The sequence below is a fragment of the Heterocephalus glaber genome, unplaced genomic scaffold (assembly GCF_053883595.1).
Source record: "Heterocephalus glaber isolate CG9 unplaced genomic scaffold, H.glaber_assembly_v1.0 deba00001666, whole genome shotgun sequence".
Classification (NCBI taxonomy): Eukaryota; Metazoa; Chordata; class Mammalia; order Rodentia; family Bathyergidae; genus Heterocephalus; species Heterocephalus glaber.
The window spans coordinates 10,549,146-10,572,308 of record NW_028258406.1 but is presented as its reverse complement, the minus strand read 5'-3'; the positions used below and the strand labels follow the sequence as shown (position 1 = coordinate 10,572,308).

General features: G+C 36.9%; 1 long non-coding RNA gene across 1 annotated transcript in view; it reads left to right on the top strand.

The window, feature by feature from the left end:
* The window catches only part of LOC101706591 (uncharacterized), a 75,473-nt gene that overhangs the window by 3,993 nt on the left and 48,317 nt on the right, over window positions 1-23,163 (top strand). Inside the window, exon 3 of the long non-coding RNA XR_015445833.1 lies at window positions 502-655. This is a non-coding gene — a long non-coding RNA (uncharacterized LOC101706591). The remainder of the gene's footprint in view (window positions 1-501; window positions 656-23,163) is intronic.

Genomic DNA, 23,163 nt, shown 5'->3' with positions numbered 1-23,163 from the left:
ATGGTGATTTGAGGATAGAGATAATGTATTTAAACTGTCTGGCATTACTAAGTTTTTAGTACATGGAAGGTATTAAATTTTTTTTTCTTCCATTTTCTACCTCTACCATAGTACTGTAGTGTGTTGCTTTTGCTTAGTTTTTTATTTTCTCCAGTATTACTAAAATTGCATATATAATTCAAAAATATATATTCTTAAAATGTTTCCTGATGAAGAAAAAACTGGAGTTTCCCATCTGTGTACAATCAGCTGCATTAAGAAAAAGCAGCACTGAATATGTGTAGGTTTGCGTGCCAATTAAGTTTTACTTTGGAATGCAAAAATTGGGGATGCTTTGGACATATCAGAACAAGCTGACATTAGAATGCCTTAAGTCACTAGTTTTACTGCATCAACTCTGACTTTTTAATTAAAAGTGTTCAGCCCCTAATAATCAGGTCACTCCTCTGAGAGAGGAATCCAAGGACTAAGAAAAGAACACCTTTACTTCTGTTTTAACAGCCTTGAAAAAGACAGGAGTGTGGGATCAGGTCCCATTGTGATGGGCAAGAGTAGGAGGTGACAGAAGATTGAAGCTCTGCTAAGGACTGCAGCTCCTTTGGGACATGTTCCCTTGTTCAGGTTCTCATGACCTTGCCTGAGACAAGCAAACGAGGTATCTGACTATTAACTGTGAAGTTACAGAGTGAAAGTAATCACATATAGAAACCTGCCTATTATTTATCATATTCACATTCAGGGAATGGTGGGCTGGGAAAATGTACCCCAAAACTGGGGTAATAGGGACAGAATGTGTGGTCAGGGGCCCTTTCCTCTTCTCCTTGCTTGGTTCACCCAGTAAGCAGAGCAATTTCTTTGTCTGCACGCCGTGTATAAATGGCATGTGTTATTTAGTTGACTAATGGGTGAGCCTGGGAAGATTTAAAAACCTTTTCATTATGGAAATTTTTAAGCTTACACAAGATTAAGGAGAACAGTATAACAGATCCATGAACCCACCACACAAAACTTCAAGCAGATTTCAACATTTTGCCAATTTGTTTCATCTTTTGCTCTGCCATTCCCCTTCATTGCTTTATGTGTTATTATAGCTTTCTAAAGCAAATCTTAGAAAAGACATTCTCCACATGCTTCAGTAGGTATCTCTAAAAGATAAGGATTAAAAAACAGTAATCACAGTACCATTCATACTTAACAAAATTAGTCATAGCTCCTTAATATCACCTAATATCTATTTCAAGTTCAAATGCTCCTGATTGTCTAAAAATAGCACTGATTTGTTCAAATCAGAATCCCATAAAAGCCTGCTCATTGCACTTGATTGTTAATTCTTAGAAAATTCTTAATAATAACCATTCTTCCTTCTCCACCCTCTATTTTAATGCCATTTCATTTTTTTTAAGAAACTGGATTATTTTTCCTTTGGAATCAGAACTGCTTTTGAGTGAGCTGTATTTTCAGGTCATAAATTTTTTTTTCTAACTTAGAGGCCAATATAATAACAGTGTACCTATGAACAGTTAATATCTAATCGTGGTAAGACTCAAATGATTGAGTGATCAATGGACAAGGGAGAACAGTTTCACCACGAGATATGGAAGACTGCAAATCACTTCTTAATTAATTACTTCTGATGCGGAGAAACTTAAGTGACAGCATAGCAGGATAACTGCCTTGTGAATGACCTTAATGATCACATTTTTGTTCTTTCTTTGAAGAACTCTATCTTGACCTATGGCCATAGAATCTGTAAGCCCTGTCATCAGACATAAAGATTTTTGCATGTAAGACTGTACTATCTTCCAAATACAGTGGCAGGCCCTTATTTATTTATTTTGCTGGCATTACAATGATTTTTCCATCTATAGATTCTTTTACCACTTCTAGCCAGCCACTTGTGATAGTTATTTATATACCTACTATGTGCTCTGTGTAAGAACAGAAGTATGGTTGTGTCACTCGAAAAGTCTGCTTTCTATCCCAAATTCAAACTAACTCTCTAAGGTTTTTAAAAACTACTTAGTTGAGGGCCAGGAATTTAGCTCAGTGGTTCTGCTGCCTGCCCCACAATTCCAAGGTCCCAAGTTCAATCCCTGGTACCAAAACAAAACAAAACAAAAAACTACTTGGGGCATGATACCACAAGATTCTGGCATGAACTGGAAAAGAAAAATAGATTCTTGTATAAAAGAAAAAAATTGATAAATAAGATTCCATCAAAATTTAGAACTTTAAATGACATCATTAAAATGAAAAATAGTCCTTAAACAGACCATATTTACAATGCATATAACCTATGAGCAGAATATATAAAGAATTCTTAGAGCTCATTAAGAGACAACCCAATAAATATGTAGACATAAGAAGATGATAAATAGCCAGTATAGCCCAAGGAATGGTGTGCAATTCTAGAATCAGAAAACTACTAATCAGTACAATAATAAGATTGAATTATATACTCATTAGGGAGATGAAGTTCAAAGTTTTAAAAGCCTTGTCAGGACTTTTCTTTTTGTTGGATTCTCCCCCTTTGCATTGAATTTGTCATACCCAATGGATTCATTCTGCTGGGTTTCCTGGGGTTGTGATCCTAATTGCCTTTTCCTGAGGTATTGTCTAAAATTTTTTGGAGTGCTGGTTTGGTATTCATGAAGTTCCTGAGGTGCTCTTTATCATGAAAGTATCTTATTTCTCCATCAATTTTGAAAGATAGTTTTGCAGGGTACATCAATCTGGGTTGGAGGCTTTTTCCTTTAGGGCTTGAAATACATCACTCCAAGCTCTTCTTGCCTTGAGGGTCTGCATTGAGAAGTCTGCTGTGATTCTGATGGGCTTTCCTTTATATGTGATTTGTTTCTTTTCTCTCACTGCTTGTAAAATTTTGTTCTTCTGTTGGATTTCTGGAATCCTAACTATTATATGCCTATGTGTAGATTTTTTTTGATCAAGGCTAGCTGGAGTCCTATATGCCTCACTTATCTGTATGTCAAGTTCTTTTCCCCTCCTTGGGAAGTTTTCTGCCATCACTTCTGTGAACAGTTTTTTTATGTCATCTGCACTCTCCTCTTTCTTCATTGACTCCAATCAGTCTTATGTTATTCTTCTTTGCATCGTCTAGTAGCTGCTGGTTGATTTCTCTTGTTCCCTTACAATTTTAAAGCAATTTTTCTTTTCCTCCTCACTAATTGCAATCTTATCTTCTATATCTGAAATTCTATCCTCGCATTGGTTCATTCTGCTGCACAGACTTTCAATGGAGTTTTTAATCTCCTGGAAATCTTTGTATCTGTTTTACGGATTCCATTTGTTTCCTATGTTGGGATTCCATCATTTTCCTCAGATCCTCTATTTTTTTATCTGTATCCTCTCTAGATTTATTAATCATGTCTTTTGTATCCTAGGTAGTTCTTGCCTACCCTGAATTCATAAATATTTTCCCTTATAATTTCTTCTTAAAGTTTTATACCTTTAGGCTTTTTTATTTAGGTTCATAGGTCCCTTCAAGTTATTTTCATGTATGGAAAAAAAGGGTTGAGGTTAATTTTTTATATACAGATACCAGGTGTTCTAGTGCCATTTTCTGAAGACACTATCTCTTCCTTGGCTCTTGAATTGAGTTTATATTCTATAAAATGCTAATGTTAAATAATCTTTCAACTCAGTGGACTATTTACATATGGTTCTATTTCTAGATTTTCTGTTTTATTCCAGTGATCTATATGTCTTTCCTTACACCAACACTGCCTTGATTACTGTAGCTTTAAAAGAAGTCTTAAAATTAGGTACTAAACCTCTTCCAACACTGTTTTTGTTTTTGGCTTTTCTGGGTCCTTTGTACTCCTACATAACTTTTAAATTTCAATATCCAATTCTTCATTTATAGCAAGTATACACAGACCTAAATTTTTATATATACCTTGTGTTTTCTAATCCTGCTAAATTCAAGTACAAGTTCTAGGGGCTTCTAGAGATTTCTTAGTATTTTCTCTGTAGATGATCATTTCATCTACATATAAAGATTTTGCTTCTGTCTTGCCAGTCCTATCCTAATTGTGTCATTTTATTGCCAGACTATTGTGGTTGGGCCAAGGTTTCAAAGTTTAATGGATAGATAAAGGGTAAGCATATCTGCCCTTGTTCCCCACCTTAAGGAGAAAGCATTTTATCTTCTCCATTCATATAAGGCATTCTTGCTGGAAGTATGGAGTACATGCCCTTAATCTGTTGAGAAGGTTCTGTTCTACTTTTAGTCTCCTGATAGCTTTTACCATGAACAGCTGTAGAATTTAGTCCAATACTTTTTCTCCAATTACTGACAGGATCATATGGCTTTTTCTTTTCCTCTGTTAAAATGATGACTTTTGGGGGTGGATCTTCCAATGCTGAACCAACACTGCCATCCCTATAACAAAACCACTTTCTACCTACTGCCAGATCTGACTTCTAATAGTTTGTTTTGTTAAACAACTTTCTATGTGTGTTCATACTTTTTTCTTCTATTATCTTTATCCGGTTTTAGGATTAGCACAATGTTGAGTTCCTAAAATGAGGGGAGAAGTGTTCCTTCTTTTTTCTGCTTTAATTGTTTGATATAATTTATCAGTTAGAATGTATATGAGCCTGCTGTTGTCATATAGTTAGGTTTTCAAGCTAGAAATATACTTTCTTTAATAGGTGCTATTCAAATTTTATATTTCCTCCAGAGTTAGTTTCATTAATTTGTCTTCCAAGGTACCTCTTAGAAGTTGTTTAATTTATTTCAAAAAAGATTTTTGTAATATACTTTCTATATCCTTTTAAATTCTGTAAAATCTGTGGTAATGTCTCCTAGATCTTGATATTGTAATTTAAATAATGTATAACTGATATTGTGTAACAGGAAGAAAAGGTCTAAAGAAGCAGGGGAATTGGGAGGGGTAGGGGAAAGGAAAAAAGGGAAAAGAAAAAATATGAGAAAAGGAAAAAAATGGAAACAAATAGGTCTTTGCAAATAGGGAAGGGTGGAGGGGGTGAAGGGAGGGCAAGGGAAGGGGAAAAAAAATAAGAACCAAGATACTCATGTGATGGTACAAGATCACAATGATGCATGTAACTGTATTTTATACCTAAAATGTACCAATAAAGTTAATGGGGGCAGGAAAGAAAAGAAAAATAGATTCTTTGTTTACATGATGTTGGAGTTAACTTGGCTATTTTGTAATCCTTGGGGGTATAAATGGGTAGTAACCGGGTGAGGAAATAAAGCAGAGCTCTGGATTCATAAATAGGTCATGTCCATATGGACTGCTCAATTTCTCTTGAAAATACAGTACTTTATGATTTTCTAGCACTGTGTGCTGTTTGCTCTTTTAGCAAATGTTCCTTGTCAACTTCCACTGAAATTTCTTGAAGATTCAGTTATGATGACAACTCCTCTATGAGGCTTTTCCTAAACTCCTAATGAGGTGTGTTTTCTTCTCTGAACTTCCAAAGTGGTAACATTCAATGGACATGTTGCAAATAGAACTTGGGAAGAGACAAGAGCTCTCACTATTCCTTTTCCTCTAAGGCCTCTGAGGAACATGGCCAGATATCCAACCAAGAAAAAAAGGACATGTTTCCAACTAGTCAAGTGTCTTAGTTACTTTTCTCTTGTCGGTGAGACAAAATACATAGCACCCAAAGTTAAAGGGGAAAGGTTTATTTAGCTCACAGTTTGTAGAGGTTTCAGTTCATAATAGGCTAGCTCCAAGGCAGGTGGCACATGGCAGAGGGGCATCACAGAGGAGAAACAGTTCATGTTACAAGATAGCAAAAGCAACAAGGGAACCTTAACAGTGTGTTTCTGCACCTGTTATCTTATCCAGATTACAGGGATTAGGGTGGTGCCAAACCAATCAGTTTACTAGTTTAGTAATCACACACCCTTAATCCCACCATCACCTGTACCACTCTGCCTTTGAGCCAGTTGATTATGGACTGAAACCTCTACAAACCTTAAACTAAATAACCCCTTTCCCTTTTAACTTTGGATGTTGAGTATTTTGTCTTAGCATAAGCGAAAAGTAACTAAGACACCAACCAAGATGCAAAAAACAATTAAGAATGATGATATGTAATAATAGCATTTGGTGAATTATCCTTACCCTCATGTTTTGTTTGTGGGTGGAAAGTTGAGTTCAATTGGATTTTCCTTTTTTTTTGGTACCAGAACCAAACTCAGGACCTTGAGCTTGCGAGGCAGATAGTGGAACCACTGAGCTAAATCCCTGGCCCAATTGGATTTTCTTTTTGTCTTATCTTTTAGTGTTTTCTATGTGCTAAAGACCATTCTAGATACTGGGAGTGAAATAATAATTGTAGCTAAAATTGTATTATATATATACCAGACCATGATCTAAGCACTTTAAAGTTATTATTCACTTAATCGTCAGGACAATGTTATAAAGTTCATGCTATAAATACTTCCATGTCATTCACTCACTCATTCATTCATTCACTGAAATAAAGGTTAAGCAAATTGCCAAGGCTACTTAAGTTGGAAGTGACACACCTGGGATGTGAACAAAGGTGATGAGCAAAGGTGATGCGACTCGAAGTAAGACATAATATTTTAGTCTTTATATATTTACAATCTGAGGATTCTTACAAGATGGGGAATATGATTCTTTTCTGTCTCAGATTCCCAGACTTTTCACAGAACTGGAGTCAACAACAGGTAGAGTAAATTTTGGGCTAGGACACTGTTGGACAAGGCCATGACTGAGGCAGTGCAGTGAGGTGGTTTTCTCAGTGTGTAGCAGGTTGAGAGGGAAATTACAGATGAGGACTGAGATGAGCCCCCTGTTAAATTGTGTAGTCTCACAAAGAAGTTATTGGGCATTGTCCATCAGAAGTGACCAGGATGGTCATAACACAAGGAGACTAGCCTTGCCTTAAGAGTTCACCTCTAGTTCTAGTTCATTGTCACCAGTGAATCTGACTGCACAAAACTACTTTGTGGCACAGACTCACTTCCTATCAAGAATAGCTCTAGGGCCGGGGATTTAGCTCAGTGCTTTTGTGGCCTGCTGTGCAAGCGCAAGGACCCGAGTTCAATCCCCAGTACCAAAAAAAAAAAAAAAGAATGGCTCTGATGAGACCTTAACATATAAATAACCATTTGCATATTTCCCTTCAAAGTAACAATCATTTGAAAAAAAAAATAACAGTCATTTGGCACTGATGAAATTGCTAAACTGAAGCCATGTGGAATTGTAGCCAAATGTTAGGATGGTAGAACAATCTCCACAAGCATTTCTCTGGGGATTTGAGAATGTTCTGTGTAACCCTCCATTTTAAACTCCATTTTTTAAAAAATATATAGCCAAATAGGTTTTCTGAGAAAGAAGAGGTTTTAAGGGCTTCTTTGGAGATAAATGAGCATATAATCATCTACTCTAGAGGGAAATGGTTCCAAAGCTCTGGCATAAATCTAAGAAGTTGTTGCCTTAGAAACAACTAATGTTGTGTAACTCTCTTCCCTGGACAACCATTAAGGTCTCTATAATTTGCTCACTCTATCCACAGTTTCTAAACCTTTAATCCCAGGTGAGAAATCTTAATGTTTTTCTTCAATGAGGATGATAACAAACAACCTTTCTCATTTCCCTACACATTAAGAACTAGGTGGGGACCAGTTCTCTTCTTTTTAAGTGACATTCTGTTGTGCTGGTGGAGAGGAGATAAGCCATGCCAGCACCACTAGAGGTTCAGTGACATCTGTCCTGGTTTACGCATGACTGAGTGGTTTCCTAGGATATGAGACTTTTAGTGCTGAAGCCTGGATGGCTGTTTACCCAATAAAGGACATGGTAGCTCTCTAAGTGGGAATTCAGAACTCCATGGAACCCTGGGCTCTGGACAGCTCAGAGTCCTTCCCAACCCCAAGTCATCTGTGGAGCACATACAGCTCAGAACATAGTTCCCTCTGAACCAATCAGTGACTGTTCTTTCAAAGATTTCTCCAGAGAAGACAGATTTACATTAGTAAAACTGCTGGAAACCTCACACAGGGCCAGATTCAGTTCCACTTATTCAGTTTTACTCCATTTGTCAAGCCTATGTGGAGTTCCTATACATGACAGTGCACTAGGTAGCTGGGGATACAGAGAAGAATAAGGTACAGTCCTGGTCACTAGAGGCTCTTAGTTTAATAGAAGAGAAGCAGTTAAAAAAAAAAAAAAGAGCATCTTTCAACATAAGTGATGATGTAATAGAAACAGCAGTCATGGTGCAGAGGAGGAGCACTAGCAGAATTGTTAACTATGTGAGGTCAAGAAAGGTTTCACAGAGGAAATGATGCTTCAATGGTGAATTCGAGTATGAGTTGTTTTTCAGCTGGAGTGGAAGAACACTTCAGGCAGAGGTGAGAAGACAGAAAAAGTACAGAGATGAGAAATTATCTAGTTGAGTAGGAGCTTCATGGTACACTTAGGGAACAACAAGTATGGCTGGAATGCAGGACTTGAGAGGAAAGGAATGGTAGGGAGAAGGCTGGAGAAAAGGGGCAAAAGATAGACTACAAATAGCATTTATGCTGTTACAGTCCTGTTGGCTAACTGTCCAACATCTTTTTCTACTTTGCTAAATTTTAGGTGATCCTCCCCTACTTAGCCATGACTTTCTTTGAAACAATCCCAGTGATTTCATTTCTCTTAACAGCAGCTTTCTAAAGATTTGTATTGAGACAAAATTCTGGCCAAATAGATACAAGGAGTTGTGGACCTGTTGAGGATTCTGTAGAAAGAGGTGATATATGCATATGTGGCAGCCATCTTGTGACCATGAGGTCATCTGGCTCAAAGACAAGCTGACTCACTGAGGATGTTAGAGCAAAAGATAGAAAGTGTGTGGGGCCTCAAAGTCACTTTCATTGGACATAATGCTATGTGAGATAAGAATTTTTCCCCATTGTTCCACCCATTTTCAATAGATTTCTGTAATAGGTGGTTGAAAACACTTAATTATATGGTATAATATGCTACAAAGCTGAGAAGAGGTTACAAGAGAAGTAAAGTAATGTCATGAGTTTTATTTTAGGGCATTAACTCCTATTTGTCAGTGGCCATGTTTCCTGCATTTAATTCCTACATGCAAACAGGCATTTATTCATTCAATTACAATTTTTTGAAACTTATGTCAGGTACAATTTTAAATGCTGGAGATACAATGTCAAATAAGATATAGCATCTTCTTGTAGGGAACTTACAACCTCTTGGTGGAAACAGGCCAGTAAATCAACTTCACAGTATACTGTGGAAAGTGCTTTGATAAAATTATACTCAGGGTATAGTAGTGGTGCTATCCAGGCTCCTAAATCAGCCTGATAAACTGAGAACATTTACTAAGGAAGTGATAGTGGGACTGAATGAGTCAAAGGCCCCTGAGTAACTGGTCAGCTACAGAACTCCACCTGCACCCATACACATCTACACCCTTACTCCTCTTGTTTCTGCTGTGGTCTCTCTGACTTCAACCCATTTCTGGATGCCAGAAACTGTCTTTATGATTGTTTAGTGTATTAGTTATTTTTTCCATCACTGGTACAAAATACCTGACACCCAAAGCTTAAAGATGAACCAGGATTTAAAGGAAGACAGGTTTAATTTGGATCATAGTTTCAGGGGATTCAATCCATGGCTGGCTAGCTTGAAGGCAAAATCATCATGGTGGAAGGACATGGGGAGGAAAGATGCATAGTTCACAGCAGCCAGGAAGCAGAGCAGGGAAACAGCACCAGAGAGGAAATGGAGAGGATCCAAATATAGACCTCAACACCATGATTAACCCAGATGTACCTAGAAGTGTGCTTCATTAATTCCCTGGGCAGATCCCAATGTCAATCAAGTTGGCAATCCACCTTAACTGTCACATTTCACCCCTTGTCAACTTGACACAGATACATTTCCCTAAACAATAATATTCAAATAAACATAAGGCCACAATTTTACCCAACATTATATAACTTGCACAACTGAAACAACATAATTGACCCCCCCACCCCCACCCCGAAGGGTGAAGCACACATGGCTCCTAATCCAATTGCCAAGGAAATCCTTGTTTCCAGCTGAAACTTCCTGAGTCTGGCCTTTACTATACACGTTCTTATCAACATTCTGGTCTTTTGAGTTTTGGTCAGAATCACCCATCAGGCTTTGCTTACAGCACTCCAGGGCTTCTCTTTCCCACGTTTCCAAACTTTCCAAACTACTTCTGGAAATGAGTTCCAAAGACTTTTGAACCACATAATCTGCCATAGTCATAACAATGACCTCACTCTTAGTATCACTTTTCTTTATCAGTCATTTTTCTCATTGCTGGTACAAAATATTTGACACCTAAAACTTAAAGGACACCCACAACATAAATGAAGAGAGGTTTAATTAGGCTCACAGTTTCAGGGGATCCATTGCATGGTCATCTGGCTCTAAGATAAAACCATCATGACACAATGAAATGGTAGAGCAAAGATGCTTAGTTCAAGGAGATCAGGAAGCAGAACAGGGAAACAGTATGAGAGAGGAAGAGGTGAGTGCCTAGATATAGATCCTAAGGCTATACTTCCATGACCCACAACAGATACATTCAGACGTGCAACGTAACCTGGGTGGATCCCAAAGTCAATCAAGTTGACATGATCAAGCTTAACTGTTACACTCAAACTCAGCTCTGTTAGATTTAGTTTCTCATTCCTATGAGAATTGAGTTGAAGATTTCATCTATTCTAATGTTGTTTTGTTGGTTTTGTGTTTGGTTCTATCTTCCAGGTTCTTTCAGTGGATGTGTTCATCTAGTCTTGACTTCACAGATTTTGGCTTTTGGTCTCTACTATTAGACATATTCTTGCTTGGGCGATAAATGGCTCATTTCTAGCCTGTTTGACTTCTTTTTGTTTGCTTTCAAAGGGTCATGGGATTAGTTGCCAAGGTATATGGGTTCAGTATAGTAATGATGATTGTGGGTCCCATTCATGTAGTCATTTTGAAACTGATGTAAAAGTCATATTGGTTAAGAAAACTTTGGAGTGCGTAAAAAATTAATAGACTATAATTACCATCTTCATGCCACTTTTTGAGAGTTGAATGAGTTTTGAGAACAAGTCTCAAAACTTTTCAAACATACAGAGAAGCTATATATGGACAGCAGAATAACCTCCCATTTACTACAATTATTTTCATTGTAGGTCATGATTTATTTTAGTGTGAGAAGAGTATTAACAACCCTTAATACTATGTAAAAGGGCCTTGTGTTTGTGAAACAAAAGAATAATCTTCAATTCATTCAGTCTTCCTGAGAATTAAGTCTATCAGTCCTAGAGGGGTAAGGAATTTGGGAAGGCTCTTCAGAAGGTGTCCTATACATTTAAAATAGCTAATGTTTACCCTGTAGGATCAGCAGACTTGAAAATCAGTAGGTGGGAAGTGTCCAAGTGAAAAGCATGGATAAGAAGAGGTACATATTATATTTTTTAATGTAAACTTCTCTTCTCTTGGAAACATACCATTTAGAGTTAAATCCACATTCCTGGGCCATAGTCACTCACATGTAGCTCAAAATAAGTGATTTTCTTTCTGTCTTTTCTTTTTTAAAAAATTAAGGTTCTCTCAAATATGTGTATATATTTTCATTAAGAATAATAGTTCTATTGAAGTTATAAAATATAGCTCTTTATAAAGAAATAAAGCATCAAAAAAGGCACAAAGAAGAAAGTCCAAATCTCTCCATACAGTAATACCATCATGAAAACATGTAATATCATTGTACTTAGCTCTCTATGCAAAATCTAAGCAGAAAGAAAAACGCTGCAACCCACACAGCATAGGGTCTGAAGCCAGGGAGAGTGGTGGGAGATTAAGAAAATTGAAAAACAACAAGAAAGAAGGATACATACCAAGATTATGCTTGAAAGCTGGGACCAGGTGGAACCATAGCCTGTCAAGAGCTAATGGCCACCTGGGGTCCAGCATATTCTTTATTTATAGTGTAAGACAAACAGGAAGAGAAGGCAGGGTAACTAGCACTACATGACCTACGTGGTGTAGGCTGAATGTAGCATGATTGAGGTATGCACAGAAAGGGAACAAGGAAGGAGGATACATAATGCAACTGTCTCCTGGGGCTGTGCCATCCAGGGGCTACGACGTTAGTGAAACAGACTGTTTGACTATCTAGTCTAAGGAGGAGAAAGGGAGTAGGGAGGAGGCGAAGCACCATGTTCAGGCTTGGCCTGCATCAGAAAAATATGAAAAAAACTGAATTGGGAATGTTCTGTGACACTTAAAAAAACCTGTAGTTCACATAGTTCTAAAAATCCAAAGTGAAATACATAAAATTATTTTATTTTAAATATGAGAAAGATGTAAAAAAATATTTTAAAAATTGATGTCAGGATTTTAAAAGAACTTTATGTGCCACTTGTGGGCAATATTTATTGACTAAATGTTAATAAAATAAGAGAAATTAGTATATTACTATTTTTATACTATTAACCTCTTTATAATACTTATGTTCTGTTTATAATTGTTATTGCCACCATTGTCTTGTCTTATTCTAAGTACAAATAAATTCAGTGCTCACAACCAACCTTTTTCGCATGGATTTGCTACTTCTGAGATTTTCATCTAATCCACAACTTTATGGTCAAATTTATGTAATATGTAGTATTTCTGCCATATTCCTGTCCCTTCCAAAAATGTCTGTGAAGTGTTTTTTCTTCCCTTTGAGCTCCAGAAAATGTAATCATTACATTTTTTAACTGACAGTGGTTAAAGCCAACTTGCACTTTCCCCTTTATATATGTCTTGCTTGCCTTGAATTACCATGTTATTTTTTTCTTTATATCTCAAAATGCAATAATTTCATCACCATACATAGTTTTCTATAATGTGAAATTACTCTTTAACTTTTTTTGTAGAAATTTTTTCATACTTACTTTATTTTGGAGAAAGGCTTACATTTGTTCTATATTCTTCTTCAGGAATACCAGATATATGTACTTTGGATTGTCATTCTTTTTTTTTCCCATTAAGTTTATTGGTACATTTTTGTATAAAATACAGTTACATGCATCATTGGGATCTTGTACCATTACATGAGTATCTTGGTTCTTATTTATTTCCCATTCCCCTGTCCTCCCTTCACCCCCTCCACCCTTCCCTATTTGCAAAGACTTTGTTTCCATTTTTTTCCTTTTCTCATATTTTTTCTTTTCCCTTTTTTCCTTTCCCCTACCCATCCCACTTCCCCTGTTCCTTTAGAACTTTCTTCCTATTACACAATATCAATTATACATTATTTAAATTACAATATCAAGATCTAGGAGACATTACCACAGATTTTACAGAATTTAAAAGGATATAAAAAGCATATTATAAAAATCTTCTTTGAAATAAATTTGACAACTTCTAAGAAGTAACTTGGAAGACAAATTAATGAAACTGACTCTGGAGGAAATATAAAATTTGAATAGGACCTATTAAAGAAAGTATATTTCTAGCTTGAAAACCTAACTATATGACAACAGCAGGCTCATATACATTTTAACTGATAAATTATATCAAACAATTAAAGCAGAAAAAAGAAGGAACAATTCTCCCCTCATTTTAGGAACTCAACATTGTGCTAATCCTAAAACCGGATAAAGATAATAGAAGAAAAAAGTATGAACATAGATAGAAATTTGTTTAACAGAACAAACTATTAGAAGTCAGATCTGGCAGGATGTAGAAAGTGGTTTTGTTATAGCGATGGCAGTGTTGGTTCAGCATTGGAAGATCCACCCCCAAAAGTCATCATTTTAACAGAGGAAAGGAAAAAGCCATATGATCCTGTCACTAGTTGCAGAAAGAGTATTGGACCAAATTCTACAGCTGTTCATGGTAAAAGCTATCAGGAGACTAGAAGTAGAACAGAAACTTCTCAACAGATTAAAGACATGTACTCCATACTTCCAACAAAAACTCCTTCTATGAATGGAGATGATACAATGCTTTCTCCCTAAGGTGGGGAAAAAGGGAAGATATGCTTACTCTTTATCTGTCCATTAAACTTTGAAACCTTGGCCCAACCACAATAGTCTGGCAATAAAATGACACAATTAGGATAGAATTGGCAAGGTAGAAGCAAAATCTTTATATGTAGATGAAATGATCATCTACAGAGAAAATACTAAGAAATCTCTAGGAGCCCCTAGAACTTGTACTTGAATTTAGCAGGATTAGAAAACACAAGGTATATATAAAAATTCAGGTCTGTGTATACTTGCTATAAATGAAGAGTTGGATATTGCAATTTAAAAGTTATGTATGAGTATGAAGGACCTAGAAAAGTTAAAAAACAAAAAACAACAAACAAAAAACAAACAAACAAACAAAAAACAGTGTTGGAAGGTGTTTAGTACCTAATTTTAAGACTTCTTCTAAAGCTACAGTAATCAAGGCAATGTTGGTGTAAGGAAAGACATATAGATCATTTGAATAAAACAGAGAATCTAGAAATAGAACCACACATATATGGTCCACTGAGTTTTGAAAGGTTAACATTAGCATTTTATAGAATATAAACTCAATTCAAGAGCCAAGGAAAAGACAGTGTTTTCAGCAAATGGCACTAGAACACCTGGTATCTGTATATAAAAAATTAACCTCAACCCTTTATTTCCATACATGAAAATAACTTGAAGGAATCTATGAACCTAAATAAGAAAGCCTAAAAGTATAAAACTTTAAGAAGAAATTATAAGGGAAAATGAGATTCCATCAAAATTTAGAACTTTAAATGATGTCATTAAAATGAAAAGTAGTTCTCAAACAGACCATATTTACAATGCATATAACCTATGGCCAGAATATATAAAGAACTCTTACAGCTCATTAATAGACAACCCAATTAAAATGTAGACATAAGAAGATGATAAATAGCCAGTATAGCACAAGGAATGGTGTGCATCTCTAGAATCAGAAAAATGCTAATCAGTACAGTAACAAGATTGAATTATACACTCATTAGGGAGATGAAGTTCAAAGTTTTAAAAGCCTTGTCATGACTTTTTCTTTTTGTTGGATTCTCCCCCTTTGTGTTTAGTTTGTCACACCCAATGGATTCATTCTGCTGGATTTCCTGGGGTTGTGATCCTCATTGTCTTTTCCTAGGATATTGACTAAAATTTTCTGGAGTGCCAGTTTGGAATTCATGAAGTTCCTGAGGTCCTCTTTATCATGAAAGTATCTTATTTCTCCATCCATTTTGAAAGATAGTTTTGCAGGGTACATCAATCTGGGTTGGAGGCTTTTTTCCTTTAGGGCTTGAAATACATCACTCCAAGCTCTTCTTGCCTTGAGGGTTTGCATTGAGAAGTCTGCTGTGATTCTGATGGACTTTCCTTTATATGTGATTTGTTTCTTTTCTCTCACTGCTTGTAGAATTTTGTTCTTCTGTTGGATTTCTGGAATCCTAACTATTATATGCCTATGTGTAGATTTTTTTTTTATTAAGGCTAGCTGGAGTCCTATATGCCTCACTTATCTGTATGTCAAGTTCTTTTCCCCTCCTTGGGAAGTTTTCTGCCATCACTTCTGTGAACAGATTTTTTATGTCATCTGCACTCTCTCCTCTTTCTTTATTGACTTCAGTCGGTCTTATGCTATTCTTCTTTGCATCGTCTAGCAGCTGCTGGATTGATTTCTCTTGTTCCCTTACAATTTTAAAGCAATTTTTCTTTTCCTCCTCACTAATTGCAATCTTATCTTCTATATGTGAAATTCTATCCTCACATTGGTTCATTCTGCTGTGCAGACTTTCGATGGAGTTTTTAATCTCCTGGAAATCTGTTTGCATCTGTTTTATGGATTCCATTTGTTTCCTATGTTGGGATTCCATTATGTTCCTCAGATCCTCTACTTTTTTCCTCTCTAGATTTATTAATCATGTCTTGCACCATGAGCACAATCTTTGCTGTTATCTGAGCAATTATTTCTGATTTCATTTTTCCCAGATCCTCTTTTGTTGCCAGTTTAGAGATTCCAGGTTTTTGAGTATCAGATTGTTCCATCTCATTTCCTTTTGGGGTTGCTGTAGGTAATCCAGAAGTTTATTTTTGAGGCTTGTTTACACGTCTTCTCATTTCCATGGGGGGCTGGGGGGTGTGATTCTGGCACCTGCGTGGCTCAGCTTCTCTGTCCTAGGAGTGTGGGATGGTGGTGGGGCAGCTTCCTCTGTCATTCTTATCTTTCAACTGTTTTTCATTTTTATAGTTTTGTTATTTTCCACTTTATTGTGTATGAATTAATTCTCTCAATTCAGTCTTTGCTTTTCCAATCAGTGTTGTATTGTGGGTTTCAATCTTTTAATTTTACTTTCAGTTTCTATAAGATTCTCCCTCTCTCTCTCTCTCTCTCTCTCTCTCTCTCTCTCTCTCTCTCTGGTATTGGAGATTGAACCCAGAGCTGCACACTTGACTACTTTTCATTTTTGAGACAGGCTAAGTTGTTAAGGCTGGGCTTGAACTTTCAGTCCTCCTACCTCAGCATCTCAGAGTGCTGAGATTACATGTATGCACCATCATGCTGGAGAAGACTGAACTTAAGCTTCTCCAAAAGTTTCAGGATATGGGCAAAATATAGACGAATTTCCTGTCAGATCATAACACACATGGTCTTGAGTTCAATTGCCAATGGAGTCCTTGTTTTCAACTGAAATTTCCTGTCTTGTCTTTACTGTCTGCATTCTGATCTTTTGAGCCTATCTAGAATCTTTCATTAAGCTTGGCTTATGGCATTCTAGGGGTCCTCTAGCCCATATTTCCAAACCATTTCCAAAGGCTTCTAGACCACATGATCAAGTACAGTCACAGCAACAGCTTCACTAATTCTCAGTACCAAAATCTGGCTTAGTCACTTTCTCTACACTGACACAAAATATCCAACACACACAATTTAGGAGGGGTTTATTTTGGCTTACAGTTTCAGAAATTTCAGTCCCTAGTTTGTGGGCTCAAATACAGAAATACCTTGGTGAAAGGACCTAACATGGAGGAAAGATGCACATGTCATGGTGGCCAGGAAGCAAAGAGAAAAGGAAGGAGTGGGAAAGGGAGTTACATTCTATCAGGTCACATCTTCACTGGCCCACCTCTTCCAACCAGACTCTGCCTCCCAACAGCAATTCAGTTATTTTGCCTCCAATCCAATCACCTTTCAAACACATGAGGCTTTGGGAACCATTTTATTTTATTTATTTATTTTATTTGTTTTTAGCAGTGGAAAAGTTTATTTGAGAAAGTAAAAGTGAAGAGTGGGAGAGAAACTGGTTCTGTGGGGTGACTTGGGCAGAATAAAGAGAAAAAGACGATAAGAGCAAAGATAAAACCACACTGTTTCTGGAAAACACAGCATGGGCTATAATAGAAAGTTATGATAGCTGGGAGCCATTTTAGATTTAAACCATAATACAGTTGTACACATGAGTCTTGTAGTTGCATTGTGGTTAGCCTATATAGTTGACTTGTACAATATTTCAACAAAAAATGATTTTTTTTTCTAGTGGTTATGAATCAGGAAAATTTATACACAAATACATGGATTTTTAGCCTCTTTTAAAATATTAAACAGTCTGCTTATACTGGCTCCACATCTCCTACCAGTCTACAGTCATCTAGAGGTAGAATGCTCTCCTGGAAATGGTGTGATCTTTCATGCTCTAATTCTTCTTGACATAGTCCTTGTCAACCACTTAAAAATATATACCCAGCATTTGCAGAATTTGAGTGGATAATCACTTCTTAATCAAAGGTTGTAGGATAAACCTTTGCATATAGGATAGTAACTTATTAAATAAACCTTTTAGGTGGCTATTTATGGGGCTGTACCTTGTAATATCAAATGGTAGAGATATAAAGACAATATGATGTAGTCTCTGCTCCTAAGGCCTTCAAACCCATGGTAAGGTGGAGGAAAGGAGGTTAAACACATCAACAGATAGGAATTATATCTTAGGTTGTGCCCCTGATACATATATGAATAGCAACAAGATATACCACCTGCCAAGCACTTTATGAGCAATACATTTAGTCCTAGAGCATGTTTTAGTGAAGAACAAGGACTCCATTTTGATGTTGTCAGGGAGAAATATTTAAGCTAGTTTTTAATGGGTTTTCAGGCATTTAATTGGGAGACATGGTGAAAGTGGAATCTCTAGAGAAGGCAAAACCATAAGCAAACCAAAGTATAGAAGTGAACAAAAAGGGAGAGAAACTGGGTACTGTAAATCATACTTCTAGGGGAACTAAGGTTTCATTTTCAATAATTGCAAAAGATATGACTTCAAAGGTAAGTTAAAGTAAGGTCAGTAATGCTGAGATTTGGGTTGTATCCTTTGTTCAGTGAGAAGTGACTGCAGATTGCAATGGGGGAATGACATGATCAAAGCAATGTTTTGGTGGATTAAACATTATCATTGAGTAGGATCGATTAAAAGAGGAGAGAAATGCAAAATATCTTAAATTTATTATATGCAAATCTCTGTGAATTAAAAAAAGTGATCATGCTTATGAGATTTCCCCTCTCCCAGTGCTGAAATATGAAAAAAATGCAAACAGGCTATATTTTGATGGGTGCATCCTTTCTAATGAATGTAACTCGTGTCCTTTTTACTTTAAATTTGATCTTCTTTTATTTGTTTTATTGATTTTTTAGTTACTCATCTCTCTGAAATTCTTTTTAAAAAATATTTTCATTAAGTTTATTGGTACACTTTAGGTATAATATACAGTTACATTCCTTGTTGGGATCTTGTACCTTTACGTGATATATCTTAGTTCTTATTTTTTCCCCATTTCCCTGCCCTCTCTTAACCCCCTCCACCCTTCCCTATTTTCAGAGACTTTGTTTCCACTTTTTCCTTTTTTCATATTTTTTCCCTTCTTTCCTTTCCCCTACCCTTCCCACTTCCCCTACTCCTTTAGACCTTTACTTCCTCTTTCACATTATCAATTATACCTTTTTTTTTTTTGGTACCGGGGATTGAACTTGAGACCTTGCACTTGCAAGCCAGATGGCTGAATCACTGAGCTAAATCCCCAACCCTTCAATTATACCATTCGAAACTTATTTACACTTAGCTTTTTACACCAGAGAAACTATTCAGTGTTTACATTATACATAAATAGTAGATTTTCTGGATTATTCCTCTTGTGTCTTTCACCTTTTTAATACTTTATCATGTTCATCTTTTAGACTCTAAGTTATGGGGAAGCTTCTTGAACTGGTACTATAATTAAAACTTTCAAATTTTATACAGAATCTATTTGCTAGGTACTGTATTTGTTGCATTTTAAAAGGCATCTATCATTTATAATCACTAATAAATATTTTCTGATGTTAAGATGACATTAGAAAAGGTTTAAAAACAAGGCTCTATAAAGTTATTTCATTCCAATCCTCAGGAATAAATCCACAAGGAGCCATTTTTATTTCCATTTTAAGAGTAGCTAAGCTGAGGCACAAAGGTTTATGAAATTTGCCCCAAATTCCAAATCCAGCATGTAAAAACTAGCATGTGAATAGTTTTCCTAACTGTCTGACTACAAAGAGGATGATTTGGTCCCCTTGTTCCACATCAGGAGGAGGGATGGCATCATGGAGAGCTCATAATAATTTTTATGCTTATACCCAATATGCCAAGATACTGAAGAGCTAAAATTATATTATTTATTCAGGACTGAAGTCCCACTCTTTCAGCTATCTGAATTTGGAGACAATTTAATAGCATTGGAGGAGGCACAATCTAAACCATATCCCTTAATTTAATTGGCATATGAGACCCTGAGCCAGAATAGCTGAAACAAAGACTCTGAAAATAAATACTTCATTGACTTTTATTTCTTTCTAGCTCTAGAGAGAAGGGAGAAGGGTGATGAGAACTCTGCTTAAAGTTGTTCAGAGCTCCTCAACCAGTTTTCCACACTGGCAGGTACCAATAGAGGACAAAAGGCAGGTTTGTGGAGTTAACTCCTTCCCGCGTGCCTGCAGGGTGTGCGCACAAGCTTGTGCATTGCTGACACAGCTGCTAGAAAAATCTAGTTTTCTCAGCTCACTCTTAGGGATTTTTCCCTCTTTAGCACCAGGCAAACTTTTCTAGTCTTTTTTTAAATTAAAAAAATAAGTCGAGATACAAATATTTACTTCAATGACTTAGAAATACATTAAAACAGTTTCATAGGGAAAACAGGAAAGAAGACAAAGTTTTAATTAATTAACTTCTTTTTTTTCAGATAGGGTCTCATTATATAGTCCAGGTTGGCCTTGAGTCATTATGTAGCCCAGTCTGGCCTCAAACTCATGGCAATATTCCTGCTTTAGCCTCCCCAGTGCTGAGATTACAGGCATGTACCACCACAAAAAGCACAAAAAGACAGTTTTAAAAAGCTAGTTCTTAGGTATTGTGAGTGAAGGTTAGAAAGAGAACTCTGATTTGATTCCTCATAAATTTTATGCACCTAAGAAAGAGAGTATATTCAAACTGGTACATTGGGGCACTCATCTAGGATTCTCTGGGTTCTTCTTGTGTACAACCCTGTTTACACCCCTTTGGAGGGCTCTGGTCTGCCAGAGACTGACTTAGGTCAGCAGTGTCCCAGAGCTTTTTCCTGTTCCTTTGTGTTTCATCTTAGTGTGGAAGAAAAAAGCCACAGTAGCAACGTGTGTGATGTGGGATTAAAGACCTCTTTTCTAGCTCCTTCTTCAGGGCACCTGGGTTTGCCAGCATATAGGTTACTATAGAATAATGGTTATCTGAGATTATTGCATCAAGTATTATTGAACATTATACATTTTAATAATGATGATTAAAGCTCAATGTGAATGACACCCGATAGCTCTTTATTTCTACTGTATTAGATAGCAATGCACCAAAACCTAAAACAATCTCAGAGGTAATGGTTAGATTAAGGGTGGTATCTCCTGACTGTACTCAGGGTAATGAGTGTGGTTTCTGAATGCTACACTTCTGAGGAGACAGGAAGTGCCTGGAAATTTTGAGGCACTGAGAATGCATCCTAGTCTGCAAGAAAGAGCCCAAAGTAGCATGTGACTCTAGGAGTTAGACTAATTATGTGCTGTTCCAGGCAGACAAAGACAAATGGTGCCAGAGAGAGTTCTATGGAGGAGTAACTTTTCTACTTGTGATGGAATGGGTTCTGTGAGACACAATGAGCTCTCTAATGTAAGGAATATTCAAGTATATACACCAGATAAGCTTCAAAATAAAATACTTTGTGGTTATTTGATGTCCTGGTGTCATGTAAGGAACTTGTTTATATAAGTACATGGTTATAGTTCAGATCTGGGGTGTCTTCTAAAAGCTTCATGTGGTCGGGAGATGATTGGGTCATGGAGGTGCTATACTTACTCATCAGTGGGTTAGTCCACTGATGAGTTATAGCTGAGTTGCAGTTAGGAAGTGAGGTATGGTTAGAGGTGGGTCACTGGGGGCGTGGTCTAGAAGGGTACATATCCTTTCCTAGCTCCTTCCTTCTCTCTCTATTTGCTGGCTGCCATGACATAGCTTTCCTCCACTTCAGGACCTTCCATGTTGTTTCTGCATCTGAGCCAACTAGCTATAAACTGCAACCTCTAAAAACTGTGAGCCCAAATAAATCTCTCCTGCTTTAAGCTGTGAGCATTGGGTATTTTGTACCAGTGACCAGAACATGACTAAGACATACACTCAGAGCTGGCAGCTTTGGTTGGTGCCTCTTTCCTTTCCTCACAGTCTCTTTTTTACCCAATCTAAACTGGATTCCATCCCAAGCATCTTATGAAGATTGCTTCTGTCAAGGTCACCAGTATTTCTCACTCACTAAACACCAATCTCTGTCTCTATAGTCTTTCACTCTTCAGAAGCATTGAATGCAAAGAAACTCCTAGGTTCTGGAAATAGATCCTTCTTTTGGCTTCCATGACCTCAAACTTAATCAGTGTTTTTTTTTTCTCCTACCTCACTGATTTCTGTTTTAGTCTCCTTTGGTGTTTATTCCCTCTCTGCTCAACATCAAAATATTGGTGTGCATTAGGGCTCTCCTTCAAATTCCCTTCTCTTCTCTATTTATATTAACTCTATGTAGTGATTTTAAAGCATCTCCTAACATGCCTTCCAAATAGATTGGATCTATGTCTCCTTCCCTTGAATTTGGGTTTAACAAAGTGATTCATTTATAATCAATAGGATGCAGCAGAAAGAGATGATTTGTAACATCAGAGGCTAGGTCATAAAATACCATGAAGCTTCTACCTAGTTCCCTTGAGCCATTGTTCCTTGGCATTCTGAGCTGCCAGCACTGACAACACACTGTAAGGAAGCGAGGCCTTTAGAGATCCTATGTGTAGTACTCTAGGCAACAGCCCAGCTGAGGATGCAGGCATTATGGAGCAGATTCAACCCTTCCCTGATGCGCTGGTCAAATTCTTAAGCCATAGAAACCACGAACGTAATGAAATGGTTGCTTTGTACTCCTGCATTTTTGGATGGCTTCTTATGCACAATGCAACTGATATTCTTTGAAAAGACCTCATCCTGTTGCATGACTTTAAGTATCACGTGTAAATGCTCATGTGTTCCAAATCCACTTTCCAGCCCTGGTCTCTTCCCAGAACTCCAGACTCTCAAATCCAACCATCCAAATGTGTATTTGATAGTCTCACATGGGTTTTAATAAGCATTATCTGCAACTAAATGTGACTAAAACAGAAAACCACTGCTTGACCCTCAACCCTGATTTATGTTTTCCCATCTTTGTATACATTCTGTTTTTGAAGTCAACACTGTATTAGTTTTGTTTCCACCCATTGCATTCCACCCCAAGATGGCATCAAATACAAGTTTTCATTCTTTCACTAAACTATCACTAGACTCTGTTCCTTTTTCTCATCTACCTCTGTCTTACTCCTGAGTCGCCATGATCTTATTCTCTTCTACTGCCACAGTCACTGACCTAGTTTCCCTGCTTCTACTCTTGTCTTCTTAAAATCCATTTTCACACAGTGACCCATGCTAGTTATTCACTGGTGTGTAACAAATTATCCCCAAGCTGAGTGACTAACAGGCAACAACAATGTGAATGATCTCGCAGTTTCTGTGGCTCAGGCATCT